This window comes from Lichenostomus cassidix, chromosome 1 (assembly GCF_008360975.1).
Source record: "Lichenostomus cassidix isolate B80296 chromosome 1, HeHo_3.0, whole genome shotgun sequence".
Lineage (NCBI taxonomy): Eukaryota > Metazoa > Chordata > Aves > Passeriformes > Meliphagidae > Lichenostomus > Lichenostomus cassidix.
In genome coordinates, this window is record NC_139479.1 from 32,574,728 (window position 1) to 32,592,603 (window position 17,876).

General features: G+C 42.4%; 1 protein-coding gene across 2 annotated transcripts in view; it reads right to left on the reverse strand.

Moving 5' to 3' along the window:
* The window catches only part of CYFIP1 (cytoplasmic FMR1 interacting protein 1), a 74,917-nt gene extending 61,570 nt beyond the window's left edge, over positions 1–13,347 (reverse strand). For both annotated transcript variants that reach the window (XM_085055741.1, XM_085055749.1), the window contains exon 1: positions 13,139–13,347. The gene's annotated coding sequence lies outside the window, so the exon portion shown is untranslated. The remainder of the gene's footprint in view (positions 1–13,138) is intronic.
* Between the last annotated feature and the right edge of the window lie 4,529 nt (positions 13,348–17,876).

Below are 17,876 nucleotides of genomic sequence, written 5' to 3' on the forward strand. Positions count from 1 at the left end.
TTATAAATGCAGAAATTACCACACAGTTCCTCTTTAGCCTCTGGCCAAGACTTCCCAGAAACATCCTCCAATGGTCATATGAATCTATCCAGCTGAGATTCAAAAAGACATTGATTCCCAACATACAAGTTCTACCTCAAATAACTGTGTTTGATGATATCTACTTACTGGTGAAAAATAAAGCCCTTCACCACAAAAGTTATCAGATGCAATATTATGGCTCTGTTAGACCAGATTGGGAGATTATGAGGTTGGTATCATGTTACCACAAAACATTTTAAATACCCCAAAAGGTATATTGAATATCTTGAAAACACACAGGGAAATAATGGAAAGGAAGACCTCAGAGAGTACAAGTACGTACGCCATTTAAATTACTTGCAAACTGTCATGATCCCGTGTACTAGGATTGTCAAGTGAACATTCCCACAGAAAACTGATAAACAGTATAATTCAGTCCTTTAGTAATAAAAATAAAGGCAGAGAGTATCAAGCTACAGTGAAAGCAATTTTTCTTCAGAAGATTTAGACACAGCAAACATAGGCATTTACTTTATGACAATTCTTGCTTTACGTTTTGGAAGTCAGTGTAACAGTGTTAAACTTCCCTGAAATAAACAAAAATAATTAAAATCTTAATCCCATAATTGACAGGCATTTTGTTCCTTTGCCTCACTCACCGAAAAGTCTGACACCTTCTAAGCACCCTCACCTTGAAATCTCTAAGGATTTATCCTCACATATCCATCACAGTGGTAAGACAGCAGTCTTCCCACTTGAAACATGGTGGATTGCAATAGATAACAATCTGGAAAAGGATTTCCAGGTGTTTTTTGCTGTCAGCTCCTTACAGTACATGTTCTGGTATATTGCTGCATACTGGAAAGATCAGACAATGGGCACAACTGTGTCTATTGCTACAGCACGCTCATCTTGTGCCCTGAAAATTAAATTTGTATGGAAAATGAAAGAAGGGTTTTATTGATATTATAGCACAGGAAAGATCTGAGTGAGCAGTCAGTGCTGTGGATAATACCACGTGGATCACACATGCATATGCAGCAATCAGCCTCACCACCCAGGGCAGACAAGGTTCATCTCATTTAGGCAAGAGCTCAGCTGTTCAGGGACGATGACTTCCTTCTAACATTAACCTCCAATAAAAATAAAAGTATAAAAGAGACAGTGATGTAAAGGAATGCATTTTATTCAGCTAAACTTCAGCTGCACTACCAGAATGTCCCCAACAGTCTGAGAGCAAAGCAAGTGTCTTCGTCCAGCTGGGTCTTTATGCTGCCCTGGCACGAAGTGCTGCAGCAAGCTAGGAGGGGTAGATGAAAAAGTGTTGGATGAAATAACTTCGCTTGAATCACTCAACCCACTTTTCAGACTGACTCTGAAAAAGGTGCTGTAAACTGAAGCATGTCCCATCTGCTCCTGAAGGAACATCCCCATGGCAGTCACAACAGAGCAAACCTCTCCTGAAGTCCTGTACTCTTCAGAGCAGCCCAACTACTGCTATTGACTCTTCTGACAGACCCTCTCTCTCCCTGCCCCAAACACACATCCCACCAGCTCTGGCTGGCACTTGGCCACGTGGGAAGGGCTGAATGGGATCTTAAATACACCTCTCAAAAACAAAACACCAACAAAACAAACAAACAAAAAATAACAGACACACAAACGTGTGCATGCACACACACAAAACCACAAAAAAACCCCAAAACAAAAAAACCACCAACAAACAAAATTAAGAAATTCTCCAAATCTTTTAACCTCATTTAACCACAAGCCCACAGAAAACTCAAGAGTTTAAATGAAGCATGCATCCATTCAAAATGCAGATAGTTACACGTCAAACAGCCTGAAACAGTCCAGGAAAAACAAATCCTATGGTTGTCATAACTGCAGGGCAAGCTCCCAGCCCTCAAGAGGAGAGTTTGGGGCCCCTGTCACAAAGGGTTGGATCAGCAGTTCTGGGATGCAGCTGGCAGCCAGGGGCCTCACACCATGCTCTGAGCTGGGATCAGCAAAGCCTGACTTGCTCGAGCACAGCTTCTGTCTCTTTCCCCATGGCAGCAGAAGTTACCACAGAACATTCAGAGACCTGGGAGTGCAAGTGAACAAGTGGGACAAGCAGATTTGCTGAGCACACCCCACCTCCCGCTGCATCCTGGACAATGTAAGCCCTAGAAACCAGCATACATCCAACAGCAATAAACACACGCAAATATTAGCTCAAGAATGCAGCCCAAGAAAGCAGAGGGGATTTGGGACACACAGGGAACTGCTTTTGGTAAGAGCATTCTCTACGTGACCCAAAAAGCTCTCCAACACTGGAATTTTAAGTGGAAAAAATTATTTCATGTTAAAAGTATGGAGAGGGATCATGCCAAAAAGTGAGTTAGTTAAGGTGGAGTCTCAATGATCAACAAAAAATTGCTGGACTGCAGAAATTTTTGAATATTTTTCTTTGCAGACTGAAAAATGATGTTGGGAAGGGGTGCCACATGCCTTTTTGCAGGCCAATGGACACATTTTGTTTTTAAATAGATGCATTTGATCTCCAAGTGCTTGTACATGTTCCTAGGCTCAAAATAAGATAAAGAGGAAGCATGTCTACACTTTAAACAGCACTTCCTTTGGCATTGCTCGTCTTCTTTCCCAAGTCTGCAAAAACAGAATCTTTGAATCTTAAATTAAAATATAGTATCATATATAACAAAGATTAAAACTGCCATGCAATCCATTCATTGAAATATATATCCACATGAGTGGTTCTGCCTAAAATAAATAATTACATTTTAATATGAATATCAATATTAATTAATCATTTAAATGCCTTTTGCGTAAATAAAAAAATCAAAGCTTACCCTACTTGAAAGGACAGAATATGATGAAAATTAGGAAAACGCTATGCGCTGCAGTTAAAGGGGGACAAGAGAAACATATCATTTACCAAAAAAAAAAAAAAAAAAAGAGGGAAGCAAAGATATTCCACAGTCCTTGCACAGATGGAAAGAAATTCAAATGAAAGTATGTTTAAAAAGATGATTGAGTGGCCTCCTGAACTGGGGTCTTCAGGACCAACCTCAATAAACTCCATGACAACTAATGACAACATTCCCACAAGAATAGAATTGGTTGGCACAGCAGCAGAAGTTAAGTTTTATCCCTATAGCAACACATTTTCATGTTTCTTCTGTCCCACTGTGTCATTCTTCTATGCTACTGGATTGCAGAAAATAAATTAAATCATTTTACTATAGAGAAAATTTGATTCAATATTCTGTGTAATGTTCCTACTCAATTTAAACCATGAGATTCCAATCACAAAGGGCCCTTGTAATGGGAAGAGAACAAAAGGAATGGATTTTCTCTTCCAAGAACAGCACAACAATTACTAACATTCAATTTGATTTCAAACCTCCAAGATCTCTCTCAAAACCTCCCTTTTAGCTCTATTTTAATTAAATTTCAAACACCTCAGCTGTACAACTGCTTACCTATCAATTCAGACTGAACAGAAAACATTTTAACACCCTGATAGCTAAAGCACTTCAGAGAACAGCAGCACGATGGATCTTCTGTTTGTATGCTCTTTTTCTGTGCTCTGGACAGCACAATCTGCCTTTTTTCCAAGAGGATCAGCCTAAGATGTTCCTTTTGGGACTGGAGCTCCTCTTCGTTCCTAAGCAACAGATTTGCATAAGCTGAAGGAGCAAAGGAAAATGCTTTTCACATCATTTACTGGCCTGCCTGATTAAAGTAAAAGACAGAAGAAAGCAAACAGCAGCTGACAGTCCTTTGTGCAACAGATTTGACATACTGTTAAGCTTTCAAAAATACATCTGCAATTGGGATTTAAAAAAAAGGCTTAATAGGTGAAAGAGAGGAAAAAATTCCAGCACTGAATTATCCCATCCAAACATCATAGCAAGTCCCAGAAGAATGGCCATATAATGGAAACAATTAATTTAGTATTAGACTCTTACAGGGTGATGTGGCTCATTAACTGCTTTGCCTTGCTCTTGGATGGGTGCAGGGAGGAAAGCAGGCTTCCAAAGGCATGCACAGACCAGGGGGGAAACATGAGGCTAATAGCATGGATTTTTTTTTTTTTTTTTTTTTTTTCGTTTTTCAATTTCCCAAATTAAAAGCTCTTTGTGCTCAGTCACACCTGCATTTTTCATGCAACCCACACTGCTACCTGTCCAGGTCCTGTCCCCTGCAGGGAAGCATCCCAACAAGCAATCACCATCTCTTCCATTTCTTTGCATGAGCAATACCTGTGCTATGAGTGTGCAAACAAGGTTCAAGCGCTCAGTAACACACCAGTCTTATCACCTGGAAAACTGAATTCTGGGCAGTATCAGTAAGCAACAGCAGCACCACTAATGCAACCTACAAGCCACACTTCAGTGAATCAGTACTGCTCCTTCCACAGGATAATCAAGGTCAGAAGGACACCACTGCTAAGGATGCTGTCATGCAGCTGAAATGACACATTGACAACCAGGACTTAGAGGACAATCTGTTATGCTTGTCAGGTAACTTCCCTTCCAATGTCCTGGATGAATTCAAACACTTTCCAACCAAAGGAAGGTCTGACACTCTACTATCATCACATCAGGTTATGACTAGGGAAGTCTCAGGCTCTTTGGATGAAGCCTAGATTGAGACTGGTAAGTCATGGTAGTTCAGAATTGCCTTTCCTGATGCCTGCCACCAGGTTGGATCTACTAGCTACTCCTTTTTACAGCATCAGTAAGAAAACTCTCCCACAACTAGAGAACAGATTGTCACCCTAGCACTCCTGTACCATAGCACTAGGCTGGAGTCACTGTATTTTTGTTAGCAAGCCACCACAAGAGTGAATTTATCTTTTCCTGCCATGTTAGCAGCCAGCAGGAGCAGATGGATGAGCACATACTAATTCTACAGCAGCAGCATCTGTAGTGGACAATGATGCAGCAAATAACAACCAGGTATTTCAATGGGCAGTCTTGCCAATACTATGCATCTGCAGCATCATTCCACATCTTGAAGCTTTGGAGGGGAGATACAATTTCCTGATGTTAAAATATAGGAAGAAATGCTATCCCTCTGTAGGAATAGCATCAAGAGCAGGATGCACACACTTCCAAAATGGAAAATTAATTCTGTTCATTCCACTTATTTTATTTGAGAACCCATTACAATGGCATGGGAGAAGCCTAAGCCTCCAAAATTTACTCCAAAAGTATCCCACTCAGATGAACAAGGAGGGAGGGCCTGTAACTAAAGTTTCTCCCACAGCATGCAGCCCCCCCTGCAATGGCACTTGTGCTACAGGAATTCACAGAGGTTTGCTTTACCTAAATCTGAAGCCCAAGATATAAGTCACAAATATAAAAAAAAAATCTGCTGTTGGTGAGGCTAGATGGCTGAGAGGGCTTGTGCTGATTTACTAACTAATTCTTCCAGAGCTGAGTTAGTTCTGAGTGAAATAACTAATGTACAGAATAAATCCCCTTCTGCAAAATTTGGCCTCTCTTCAGACTGCAATGAAGTTAGACATTTAAGCATTGTTTCATTCTAGGTTAGGTGTGCTGACATCTGTCTTGCTACACTTATTTGCCCTTACCCTATTAATACTCTCTGGTATTACACCTTCTTGACCAACTCCCTCTCCTTCTCTTTTTCTGAGCTCTTTTCCTCTCACCAGTTCACTCCTCCCCGCCCCTGTTCAGTCCTCGGTTTGCTGCCATTTTTGCATTCTGCTGATGCTGTTCTCTCCTGCAGCTGTTCTCAACAAGCCTTTCTTCTGTACTTCTGTTCCTGATTGTTCCTGCTGCTGCATGGGTGGTAAGAAGCAATGCTGCACCGCAGTGCTTTGGATGAGAATGAAGTTTAGCACAGAAACTAAACACTAAAGCACAGCATTCACAGCATGATCAGCACTTGTGAAAAGGTCTCTCACTTCTTAGCAAAGGTAACACTCCCACTGTGAATGTTCTGCAAAGAATGAGAAAGGAAGCAGCAAGAGCAATAACCACCCCAGAAAGGAGAAAGGAAAGCATGTGCATAGAGTTAGCCTAGCTGCAGATGGAGTTAGCCTGGCATGGCTCAGACACAGCACCTTTATTCCTGGAGAAAGACTTCTATGACAGATTTGGCTGCCCTTTATATGTAGTGTAAAGGTAGTGCTGGTACTTTGATCAAGCAGGGCACACCTGTGTGCAGGGGCTGAAAGGAGCTGTGGATAGGGGGCTGAGGACCCCAGTGGATGGAGGACTGTCATGTCACAGGTAAGAGATTGAGCCACAAAGATGGAGAGAAAGACAAGAGTCTGGAGTCTTCAGATTCCCATCTAAGCAGCAACACAGTCCCTCAGCCTTAGACAAACTGTTTATTTAGAATCATAGAATGGCTTTGGTTGAAATGGACCTTAAAGACCATCCAGTTCCAAGTCCCCTTCCAATACAGCAGGTTGCTCAAAGCCCCATCCAACCTGGGCTTGAACACTTCTAGTGATGTGGCACCCACAGCATCCCTGAGCAGCCTGTCCCAGTGCCTCACCATCCTCACAGTCAAGAATTTCTTCCATATCTTTTAGCTAAATTTTGTCTCTTTCAGTTTGAACTTGTCATATCATTATAGTTCCTGATGAAGCATGTGAGTTCTTGAACTGTACCTTCATTTCACAAGACTGGAGAGAAATAAAGAAAAACATTGTTTTCTCAGGGGAGGAGAGGACAGCACTCTCTTCCTTAGCCCAGTTACAGAGATGGTTGCTCCAGGGTCAGTCTTACAGCTCCTCAGGGGAGACTGCTTGGCCGTGGCAAGGACACCCACCACACCACTGCTGGGGGCAGCTGTCCAGGCAGGGGCAGCCCCCCAAGTCTCCTTTCCACACTGCCTCTGCATTTTGCTTCCATCTTACAGCATATGCCCCCCAATGACATGACAGACATTAATTATAGCTAGTGGGTTTTTCAATGCAAGTCTGCAGCTGAAGCTCTGGCTTCAGCGTTGCCTTATTTTGAGTTTAAAAATTGAACAAAGGCTTCAATAAAAATTTCTCTGAAACAGAGGCTGTCTGCTGTCATTCCCACTCCTTCCGTCTACCTGTAAGTACTTCGTAAATCAACAATACCACGCCCTCCACTTTCAGTTAAAAAGAATTTCACAGCTTCATCTGAAAAATAAATTGGAAGACATCATAGGCAAATCTGTATTATGCATGCTTAAAAGTATCTTTTTATTTAATATCTGAATCAGCAAAAGAATAATGTACAATTTTGCAAAATTACAGTCTTTAAAAAGAAAACAAAAAATCCCAAAACCAATAGGCTTCAAAAGCTGTTAAAAAAAATCTACCTCTATGTGCATTTCTGAGAGGAGAGAGTGAATCAGACAAGAAGTAAGTCACAGTTTAATAGTTTCTTTAAAAAACTAAGGAAATACTATGGGGCAGGGTAGAAGAGAAAACAGAAATAAATAAATTTTAGTTTCTTAAGCTCTCTTTTTCCTCTGAAAGAGCTCATAATCTGTAATATTTTATACAAGAAAATATGCAGTGTCAGTGAAAATTCATTCAAAGCTTTACGTCAGATTTCACCTGACAAGCATTCACATCTATCTTGAGCCATGTCATGACTGTCATGACAGTTTCTCTGAACCTCACATTCAGAATGTATAATTCAGTGTACTCTTCTTATTGATTTTATATCACTGAACACACTTAAAATAATTAGAGCTACACTGAAAGAAGGCTATAAATAGCTTCAGGTCAACAGCATTTTTATTTCCGGCCAACAAAGTGTCCATGTCCCTATCAGAATTAAAGTATTTTAAAGTGAAGTACAGCACTAACTAGATATTTTTATCTAAACCCTGGAAACAAATCTCTTGTATATGTGCAGTGCATAAAACAAGCATCTCCAAAAGCACCTTGTGTAATTTGCACAGCTGGAATTACTGCTTAGCATGCCAGCTCTCGAGACTCACGTCCTAACATAAAACCAAAATACTGGGTTTTAAATGTTTGTTTCTAAAACCAAAAGCATAATTTAATTTTTTTCTTTTACTGCAGAATATATCAATCCATAAGAACATTACTGAGACTCAACCCTGCTAATCATTTGCAGAGAATATCATCTAGTAAGCGTAAGTCTATACACTGCCTGAATTCTTAAGATGCCTTTCAGAGGAGGGAGGGGAGGAGGATTGGCTTTTTTTTTCCTCCAAAGGAGCAAGCATGGGCCTTAAAGGTTTGTCACTCTACTACCTCCTGACCAGCACTCATCGAAAGCAGACCTTCAAAAACCAGCTATGTGAAAGGCTTGCTGAAACACAGACTCTTACACTAAAACTATTTCCCAGTATCTAGTTTAAGCAAAGAGAAATCATACAAGTTCACCTCACAAATAGCCACTTTGTAAGCTAGGAGCTTACTCACAAACCACGAAAAGGAGGGTACCACAGCCTGCTGCCCCTGCATTTACCTCTGATGAAAGCAAGAACAGAAGTGCCAATTCCACACGTTACCTGATTACTTGAAACAAGAAAAACTTTAGTAAAGTTAACAGGTAGAACCTCCCCTCTTGTGGAGGACACTCACTTTAAGCTCTGCCTATGCCAGAGCACCTGTCCTGGCATACACAGCACCACAGAATAACCACCCAGTTCAGGAGCTACCATGTTCACTTTTACTTCTCTCTAGTCACTGAGAAGAGTATAACAGGGATCTCATAGCATGATTTGCAGGGTTGCAAATTCACAGCAGACTACAGCTGGCTAAGTCCCACACAGGGACTTAGCCAGCCCAACAAGCAGCTCATTTAGCAATGAATGGATTTCTACCCCAAGAACCCTCCCTGAGCTCACCAGGCCATCAGACTGATGCTTTGCTGGGGTTCCTGCCAGCAGGAGCAGAGGTCTCGCAGAATGAAACAGCTACAGAAAATGCAGGGAAGGCATATGACAGCAGGACACAAGTGCTGCTCCTCAGGAGCAGGGACCACCACCATCTCTCAGATGGGAAGCTTGGAGAGATGGGCTCCCACTCCAACACCCTGAGCCAGATCTGTGCCCAACTCAGCTGCCCACAACCTTAAATCACCTCTCCCGCAATGGTCTTTCTGTAGAAAGGCTACACAACTATAAATTAAACTGCTGTCTGCTGCTGGCCAGCCTGAGGGAAAGGGGACTTCTTCTGACACAGCAAATGCCTGATGATTATTTGTGCCATACCCACCTTTACAACAACTCCACTTTTTACAGTTTAAGTCCAAGATAGCCACTTTTCTGCCAAAACACTGAACTGGGTGAATACCGGATTTTCTTCACAAATACACATATTTGTGAGTGCACACATATCTACAGACGTAAGAGAGGTAGACAGTAAGCAGTACATACTGACCCAGAGACAATCTTTTAAGTCTTACAAAGAAAACAAGCTTCAGGATTTTTGCCAGTGTGTTTATAAGAGACAATGAGCTACCCAAAAGATCTTATAACATTTTTGGTGCCAAGAGATGGAAAGATTATCTGCTATTTTGCACCCTCTCTCTTCTTGTAGCAAGTCTCATCAATGCATCATACATTAATTTTACCACCAGAAAGGCAGTGATGTGGATTAATGGAATTACGCTTTAACAAAGCAAATCAATACGCACTCTGTTATCAGTATTACACAGCAAAGTGTGCCCCTGAGCCCTACTAATGTCAGCCTCTAAGGGCAGATGGGCAGTAAAAAAACCTGAACTGACGTCTGTAGCTTAAAATACAAAGCACCATTACCAAGCTCTCAGTGAATTTTTGTAGGTATACAGTCATATTTCAGAATGTTGAAATGTCCTTCTTTGATTTTACTGCCTCAGTTCCTCACACGAGCACAAAAACCAGGACAAAGGCTTTTATTTGTTGTGTATTCAAATAACAATGTAGCCTAAAAGTACCCAGATGCCCTTCAAGAGTAAGGTCTGTCAGGGCGACTTGTAACAAAGTATATGTTCTAAATATCAATAATTTACAACTCTGTTACATTTACTACTCCTCCTTTGCCTTCATCCCTGAGAACACGTTCATAGGCAAGCTCAGGACTGTTCAAATGAATCACATTCCCATGCGCATGGATGGATGCACCTCGAACCACTTCACTGGCCATTCACGCCTGGGTTGTGCCAAGCTCCTGTAGCATCTCTAGGTAAACAAACACTTAACTTGGTTCAAGCATAATTGCTTATTAAGCTGGGACTTGCCACAGTGGCTGCAGTTATTTAAAAATGTATAAACAGTGGAAATTCAGAAGCTCACACAGTCACCTTTTCAAGAGCAGTGAAGTCAATCGCACAGCTATTGCCCGACTCACCAGGGTATAACTCACTGCCCAACATTCAAGTTTACTTTACTTGTTGGTACAGCAAAGGAACCACTTGAAGAACTTGCCCCGAGAACACAGAGCAAAAACTGTAAAATGAAACTCACTTGACATGCATATAAATAGGCATGGAAATTATATTAAAATTAATTTTCTCCTGTATAGTATTGCAAGCAACTCTAGCAGCTTTCAGGCCAGAGGATGAATACAACTGATTCCACAAAAAAGAGCTTTGTGGGGATTTTTTGTTTCATCTTTTTGTTCCAACCTCGCAGGTCAACTCCAACTACTCTGAATTTTCCACCTCAACCTGAATATCTTGGAAATCTTTGAGAAACAAAATTTAAAATAAAAAAGTCAAATGATTCTGACAAGAAAGTTACAACTATATTTTAAAACCTACTCTTGCGAACAAGCCACCTTCCAAGACAATTCTCTCCCAGAATGAATAAACAAAGCATTAACCAAAACTTAAGGAGTATTTATCAGACAAACGTCTAACACTGAACACATAGCTGTAACAGATATCTGGTAATTACTTAATTATGCTATAAAGTCAATATAATGGACCAACAGAATCTGTTGGTTTAAGCCCCAGGGACAATTTCCATCTAAGGCAAACTGAAGAAACAAGAATTTTGTTAATGAATGCTTTGAATATTACAGGTACATCACTAAAGGGCTACCAGCTTTTTTTATAAGTCACACATTCAGAAGTTAGGAATTGAAAAGTCTGAATTATTTGTGGAATATTCTCTTTCTTATACAACAAATTTTCTTAATTTTTTTAAACAACTTAAGATCATTTGGCTCCATTTAAGTCTGAATGCTGTGATATCTATTAAGGGAGAAATTTCAAATTAGCAGAGTTGAACATATTTCAAACACCACTCCACTCTCCTCATCAGGACCCTCAAGAGAAACTGACAAACGCAAGACCTGTAAATCAAACAAAGTCTTACCCACCTTCAAGCAGGGAATTTGCAGGATGGGAGTATTTGGATATTTTTCTAAGACTCTGAAAGGTGTATTCTCAAAATAAATAAATTAGCTCTGACAACCTAAAAAGTCGAAGCACATTAGAGGCATTCCATCAAGAGCACAGTCCCAGACAAAACAAAAGAAAAAAAAAGAAAAAAGAAAAAAAAAGAAAAAAGAAATAAAAGAAAAAAGAAAAAAGAAAAAAAAGAAAAAAGAAAAAAAAGAAAACAAAAAGAATTCCAAGCTGCTGCAAAGAAAGACTGCTGTACATTTCTCAGAGGGCAAGCCAAGGAAGCTTTGATGATACTGGGGCTAAGCCTCCCTGCTGTATCCCAATGCTGTACAGACTTCTTCCAAATTCCTCCTCCATCCTCCTGGCAGCTACAGAGACAACTGGCTGCTGACACCAGCCAGACTTCACAGACCATTTGCCTGAGAAAGCTTAAACAGCCATTTATATTAGAACAGGAGAAACTTTGTGTTTACAAATGTAAAGAAGTTTTTTAAAGGTAAAAGCGAGACTTCAACGAAGTCAAGAATCAGAACTTAAGTAAGGAGTAGCAATGCTTTTTCTATCACATAGCTCAGACGTTCTCTGAACAGAAAACAGTTTAAGTACAATAAATAAAAACGTAATTCAGAGATTGCAGAATTGCATTACAGTATTATTAGAAATACAATTTTGAAAAAAAAGAAAAAAACACACTACCCAACAACACTGCATATGTATATGTATGCGTTCAGTATGCTTATTATAATAAAGTTATGCCAAATAAGTAACTGGAATGCAATAAGGACTGGAGTCGCTCATTAGCCTAAGCTTTCCATTTCCCACAGTTTACAGAAAAGCCTGGTATGACCTTCTAATTAAGAAGAAATTCCTCCAGCTAGCTTTCCTCCTCCTCCAATACACGCTCTCCAGCCAGCACTTCAGGCAGACTGGCTATATCCCACAAAGACAACTTCCTCCCAACAGCCTTCCTGGCACAAACAACCATTTACATGTCTAAATGCTACTCCAAGCTGCCATCAAACAGCGCAAGAATAAAAATCAAGGCAATGGGAGCCTACTGAAAGGCAAAAACGATTAGCAGAGATGTTGACGAACTACAGGAATACTCAGATGAAGGGCACGTCTGTTTTCACCTTTGCCCATTAGAAGGGAGGGATGGGGTAGCAGACCATCCGTCTGGGGATTTTCAAGCTTATACTGCTGCTGCTGTCACTACAGCATGGTTATTCTGACTGGATAATTCTCAGCTTCCTCATGAGGAAGTTATTCCACGTCCTTAGACAGACACTATATACCACCTCTTTCCTCTGAAGAGGGGAATGAACCTCCATAGGGCTTTCTACTTTTATTTCTTCCTCATCTAGCCCACTCCAGGACAGCCTGAGAGGCAGAACTCTGACCACCCGAGTGCTGCAGATACACGGTGTGTATCACGGTGCAGATCTCACGCGTGAGCGAGAACAAGCAAACCCCACAGCCAGAAACAAAAACTAAAGCGGGGTTGAGGTAACCACCGCTGCGGGACGCTGCCCCGCCTGAGGGCCCGGCCGAGCCTCCGCACGACCCTTGCCGGGCACCGCCCGAGCAGCGGGACCCCGCGCCGGGGAGCCGCAGATAGCGAGCGGCAGGATAAATAAACCCCAGTAAGCGTGTGGGGCTCGCGGTTAGCAGCGACAGGGCCGCGGCGGGGTTGCGCAGCCGCCCGGCCCCGCAGATGAAGCGCCCAAATTCGGGGGAGGGGGCGAGGGTGCCCGGGCGGGCCGGGAAGCGCTGCTCACCCGCTCTCCGCCGGCTCCCGGGAACGGCGCTGCCCGGCGGCGGCAGGAGCCCGTCTGTCTGTCTGCCTGCCCGCCCGCCCGGGGGCTCCGCTCGGCCCGGCTGCCGAGGGTGGCGTCGGCCCGGCGGCTCCGCTCCTGGGCCGCGCCTGGCAGGGAGTTTCCTGTGTGAGTCACTTCAGCCGGGAGTTGCGCAGGGAAACACCCTTCCTGCCGCTCCAGCTCCTCCTCCTCCCGCCTCATCCCAAACCTGCCGCCCCTTCCCGCCCCCAGCAGGCTCCAGCCCTGGCTCCTCCTCCTCTCGGAGAGCCGGGAGTGCGTGCTGGACTGGCCCTTCACTTTTAATGAAAGCCACTTTTTCTGTGCCCTATACGCGGGGAAATCTGTCTGTCGGAACACAAACCTACGTCCAGGACAACCGTGCCCACTCGTACAAACCACAGACGGTGTCATCCGGCGCCCGCCCCGGCACCACGGTAGAGAAAACCAGCGCCCCAGGGGCACCGGGGTCGGCAGTAACAAGTCGGGGGGAGCGTTTCCCACTTCCCAGCTTTGGTAGCATGGCGAGGGAAAGACACCAGCCGTAAGGATGAAAGAGCTAACCTTAAAGAATCAAAGGGGAGCGCGTGCGAAACCCATTTAAACATCCTGCAGAGGGTGCTCATGCCTGTGGTGCTTGTATCCGAAATAACCACACTTCATCGAAATCAAAACCATTAAAAAATCAGGCTGGTAGCTGTTTGACAACCTCCCACATTCACTTTTCTGTAAACGACACCAAATATATGTACTTTCTAATTTTAAAATTTCCTTACTTTTTTCCATGCAGTGTTCTACCCTTCAAAGCTCAGCTTTACTTTTTATCTGTTCAAGATTCCATCTAATGAACTTGATGCTGCATCACCAAATCAAACTGCCAGTTCTTTTTCACTGAAGTTCGTCAAGATTGCTCTTTCCAGCCACTATTTTATGGCAGAGAGAATCCACCAACTACTCCATGTAGGGGATGGTCATCTGAGAGCATGGGAACTTCCATATAATTTTTCATCAAAGCCTATTTGCTTGTATTTGTCCGCTTCAAGTCGCATCCAACATTTACTCTTGAAAATCCTCTCTAATCATCAAACTGCACAATATTGCCATAGCAAGCACTTTTAAGTCTCTGTTTTCAATAGTTGTTCAGGGGACACTATGCTATTAATAATTTTTGTGCTGAGAACAGAATTAGTGCTTTACTTCAATTATTGATTGTTGGGTTTTTCCCCAAAAAGTTTGCACTGCATAAAGTTTCTTTAAATAACCTTTATGTAATAGCATCTACAAGAAAGCCTTTGAAGAGTAGGGATAAGGTGCTAGACCCTCAGTTTTCATTATTTCAAGTGTGATCTAATCTAATTATTTCACCGTTTCTATATCATCAAGAATTTCCACAGCTTGTGGAGAAGTTATGCACTGTTGCAAAATGTTATCATTACCATTTCATCATATCACAGACACACCTTCACAGCCATTTTTTCCCCTAGTACTGCAATATAGTCTTTTCTATGAAACAAGTAATTTTCTAGGACATGGCTGCTATTCTTCTCTGACTGTCTGTATATACTAATAAGCATTTTGAGTGCATACATCAAATGACTTCATTTCAACCATCACAGCTCCTTATCAGCCTAACTTCTTAACCGAGCTCAGGCAAAAGTGTAAAATGCAACCAGAGCTGGACGCTTCAGTTTCTAAAGTGACAGCTGATTGTCACCAGTGTAATCCATCCTATGCCCTTTTCTGCAAACCACACTTCAGACAAGGAGCTTGGTAAGTAAATAACTCACCTTTGTAAAACAGGATTGGTTTTGTTTCCTTGTCCTGATCAAGGGCAAATTCAGAACAGCCTTGTCTTAATGCAACCACTCGGCCTGCATCAGCAATGAGACATCTGTTACCAGGCCACACCAGAGCAGCAAGGACAACAAAGTCAAACACTCCCTGTGAGATCTGATCAACAGCAGCTTGCCCCCAGATGGGCAATACTTCATAGTCTGCCAGTCTGTCCCAAGCAAGACCACCACTGCAGCTCCCCTACTTGCCAAAAGCCAGCTGATGCCAAGACCAGCTGCTTTGTATGAAAGCAAGACACTGCCAAATGGCACCATCCCGTCCAGCAAACAACAGCTTGTCCTAAGGACTGGCTGATGCTCCAGATCTTGCTATCTCCATCCAAATAACTGAGTGGGTGAAGGAGCTGCTTCTCCACTGCTGGAGCAATCTGCTTTTTATTAGCATTCCTATGCTCCAGTTTATAACAACCCATAAGAGCATTTTAAAAGGATGATGTTACACAGTATTTGAGATTTGTTTTGCTTTTCCTATTATTTGATACAGGAATTAGAGGACAATCACATTTTACCATCTGAATGTCTGTGGTCACATATAACATGTGGCACACCTGTCAGAACCATTTTAAGTGAGCCCACTTAACACCACTCCAGATGTCTGATTTAATTCTGTAATGCCCCCACAACTCCCTGCTCTTTCCACTTTAGTGGAACTTAAGTAGTGCAGTGACAGTACTTGATTGAAGACATTCAGCAGGTCTTCATGGCCTGCTTCTCCTTCTACTGTATTCACCCTTCCCAATCATCCCTGCCACACCGAACACAGGCCTTCCAGGTGTAGCTAAAGATACATGTATCTACATAGTTCCAATCAAGCCACTAACTGATACCCTAGCCACTGGAAGTTACGTGTGGTTTTTACCAGACCAATGGCTAGACTTAAGGCAATTTGAGATCCTTTCTCGGGTGGAATTTATTTTAACCTGATTTTAACCCATGCCTGTCAACAATCTTTAGGAAGATCTGTAACACTGATGTATCATGCTCCTGGCAATTTATGTACCCTACACCTAAACCACACAAGTATCAGATAATATGGTACAAACAAGCTTAATGCAATTGTCTGAAGACTAGATAAAGCCTTTTTTCAAGGCACTATGCTACAGGACAGCCACAGGTCTACTTCCTGAATTCCAGCTAATTTCACTTTATTTTTAATTTCTTTCTTTGGGTTTTTAAGTATTTATCCAAAGGCAAAGATAGAATCTTTTCCAGCAGCCCACAGGATTACACAGAAGAGTTTCATTCCACAGCAGCCAAAGAACTTCAACAGGAATCTTGTGGTTCTGCTACTCATTGTTTGCTACATCTATGATGGTGATGTTACTCTCTGGTTTTGCAGGTATTTTGGTGTTTTAGCTCAACCGCATATCTAGTATTCATTTAATTTTTCTTACCTGCTGAGTTCAGAGATTTTTCATCCTCAGAAAGGAGGTAACACAGGAAACTGTCATGACCTGACACAGAAAGGTATGACACACAAAATCATGACAGGCACTGACCACGATGACCTCAATAGGACATCATGCAAGAAAATAGGTAACTGCCAATAAATCAGTCTAAAAATTAAATTCAACCTCTGGCAACATATCAGCCACCTGTCCATATTTTAAAGAACTGGACAAGATTTTTCGCACCAGAAGTCAGCACAGATTTGTCATATGTGGCAAATGGTTTAAAGCACAGCAAGGCTACACAAATATGATATGCTCCCACAGTACACACAGTAAACCCATTGCTCCAGCTCCCAAGAGACAGGCCCCTATGCAGAGGACACAGCACTTGGGAGAGCTGAAACAGAGGAGACCAAGCAAAAAGCAGCATCTCAGCTGTGACAATGAGCAAAGTGAGAACCTGACCCACAGCAGGAAGCCAACACCAGCTACCTAAACACACAACTCCAACCAGGAGCCCTCCACTTCACAATACCTTCCTTACACAAATGCAATGTTCTGGTCACCCATACCTACCTTTAACTCCAGGAAAGAGATTACTACCCTGAAGTGCCCATGTCTGCCAAGAGCACAGCTGACAACAGCAGGCATGCTGCATATTCATAAATACTAGTTAACATGTGATGACACCTGCAGCTTTTGGTTCCAATTTCCTAGTGCTGAGTGACCCCACCTGAAGTGGATCTGAGTAAGCAGGGTTCCCCACTTCTTCTTTGCAGCTCCCTGCAACACTAGGCCAATGCGCTATTGTTAACTCATAGGGGTTTAACTGCAAATGTGTACTATGGGCCCATGTCCCCCCACTCTGCCTTCCAAGCCTGCTGCACACTGTTCTGCCAAACCACACCAGAGCCCACCCACCAACTCTCCGATTGACATTAACACACATTAAATCCTTTCCTGATTCTATTATAAATTACACTCATTTTGCCCATGCAGGACATCAGTGTAGAAATTAGGGCACGTATGTTGGGCAATTCAGCCCCCTCACTCTTCACCCAGCCCTGCCCCTCTATCACTGGTAACTTCACTAGCTCTCTAGGCCCTCAGACCTGTGATCCTGTGCAGCCATCCCAGCAATAAATGCACAGTGCAGCAACAAGCCACTACACCAGCCAGTAAATACCGATGCAATCAGTGAGGAAAGGTTTTTCTGTAAGTGTCCAAAGTAGTACAAGAGGAAAGCTGAAAAATTTGCAAATCCTTAGTTAGTAAGATTAAAAAGCATGTCAGAGGGATTTTTTTAATATTATTAATCAGCCTGTAATTTAGCATTGCTATCTTTAATCCATGCTTCCATGGAAACCATCCAATCAGCAACTGGTTGCTAACTTTTTTGATATCAAGAGTTTGACACAAGCAAAGGTCCTCAAGGATCTAGCGATTAATTAGGGGTTA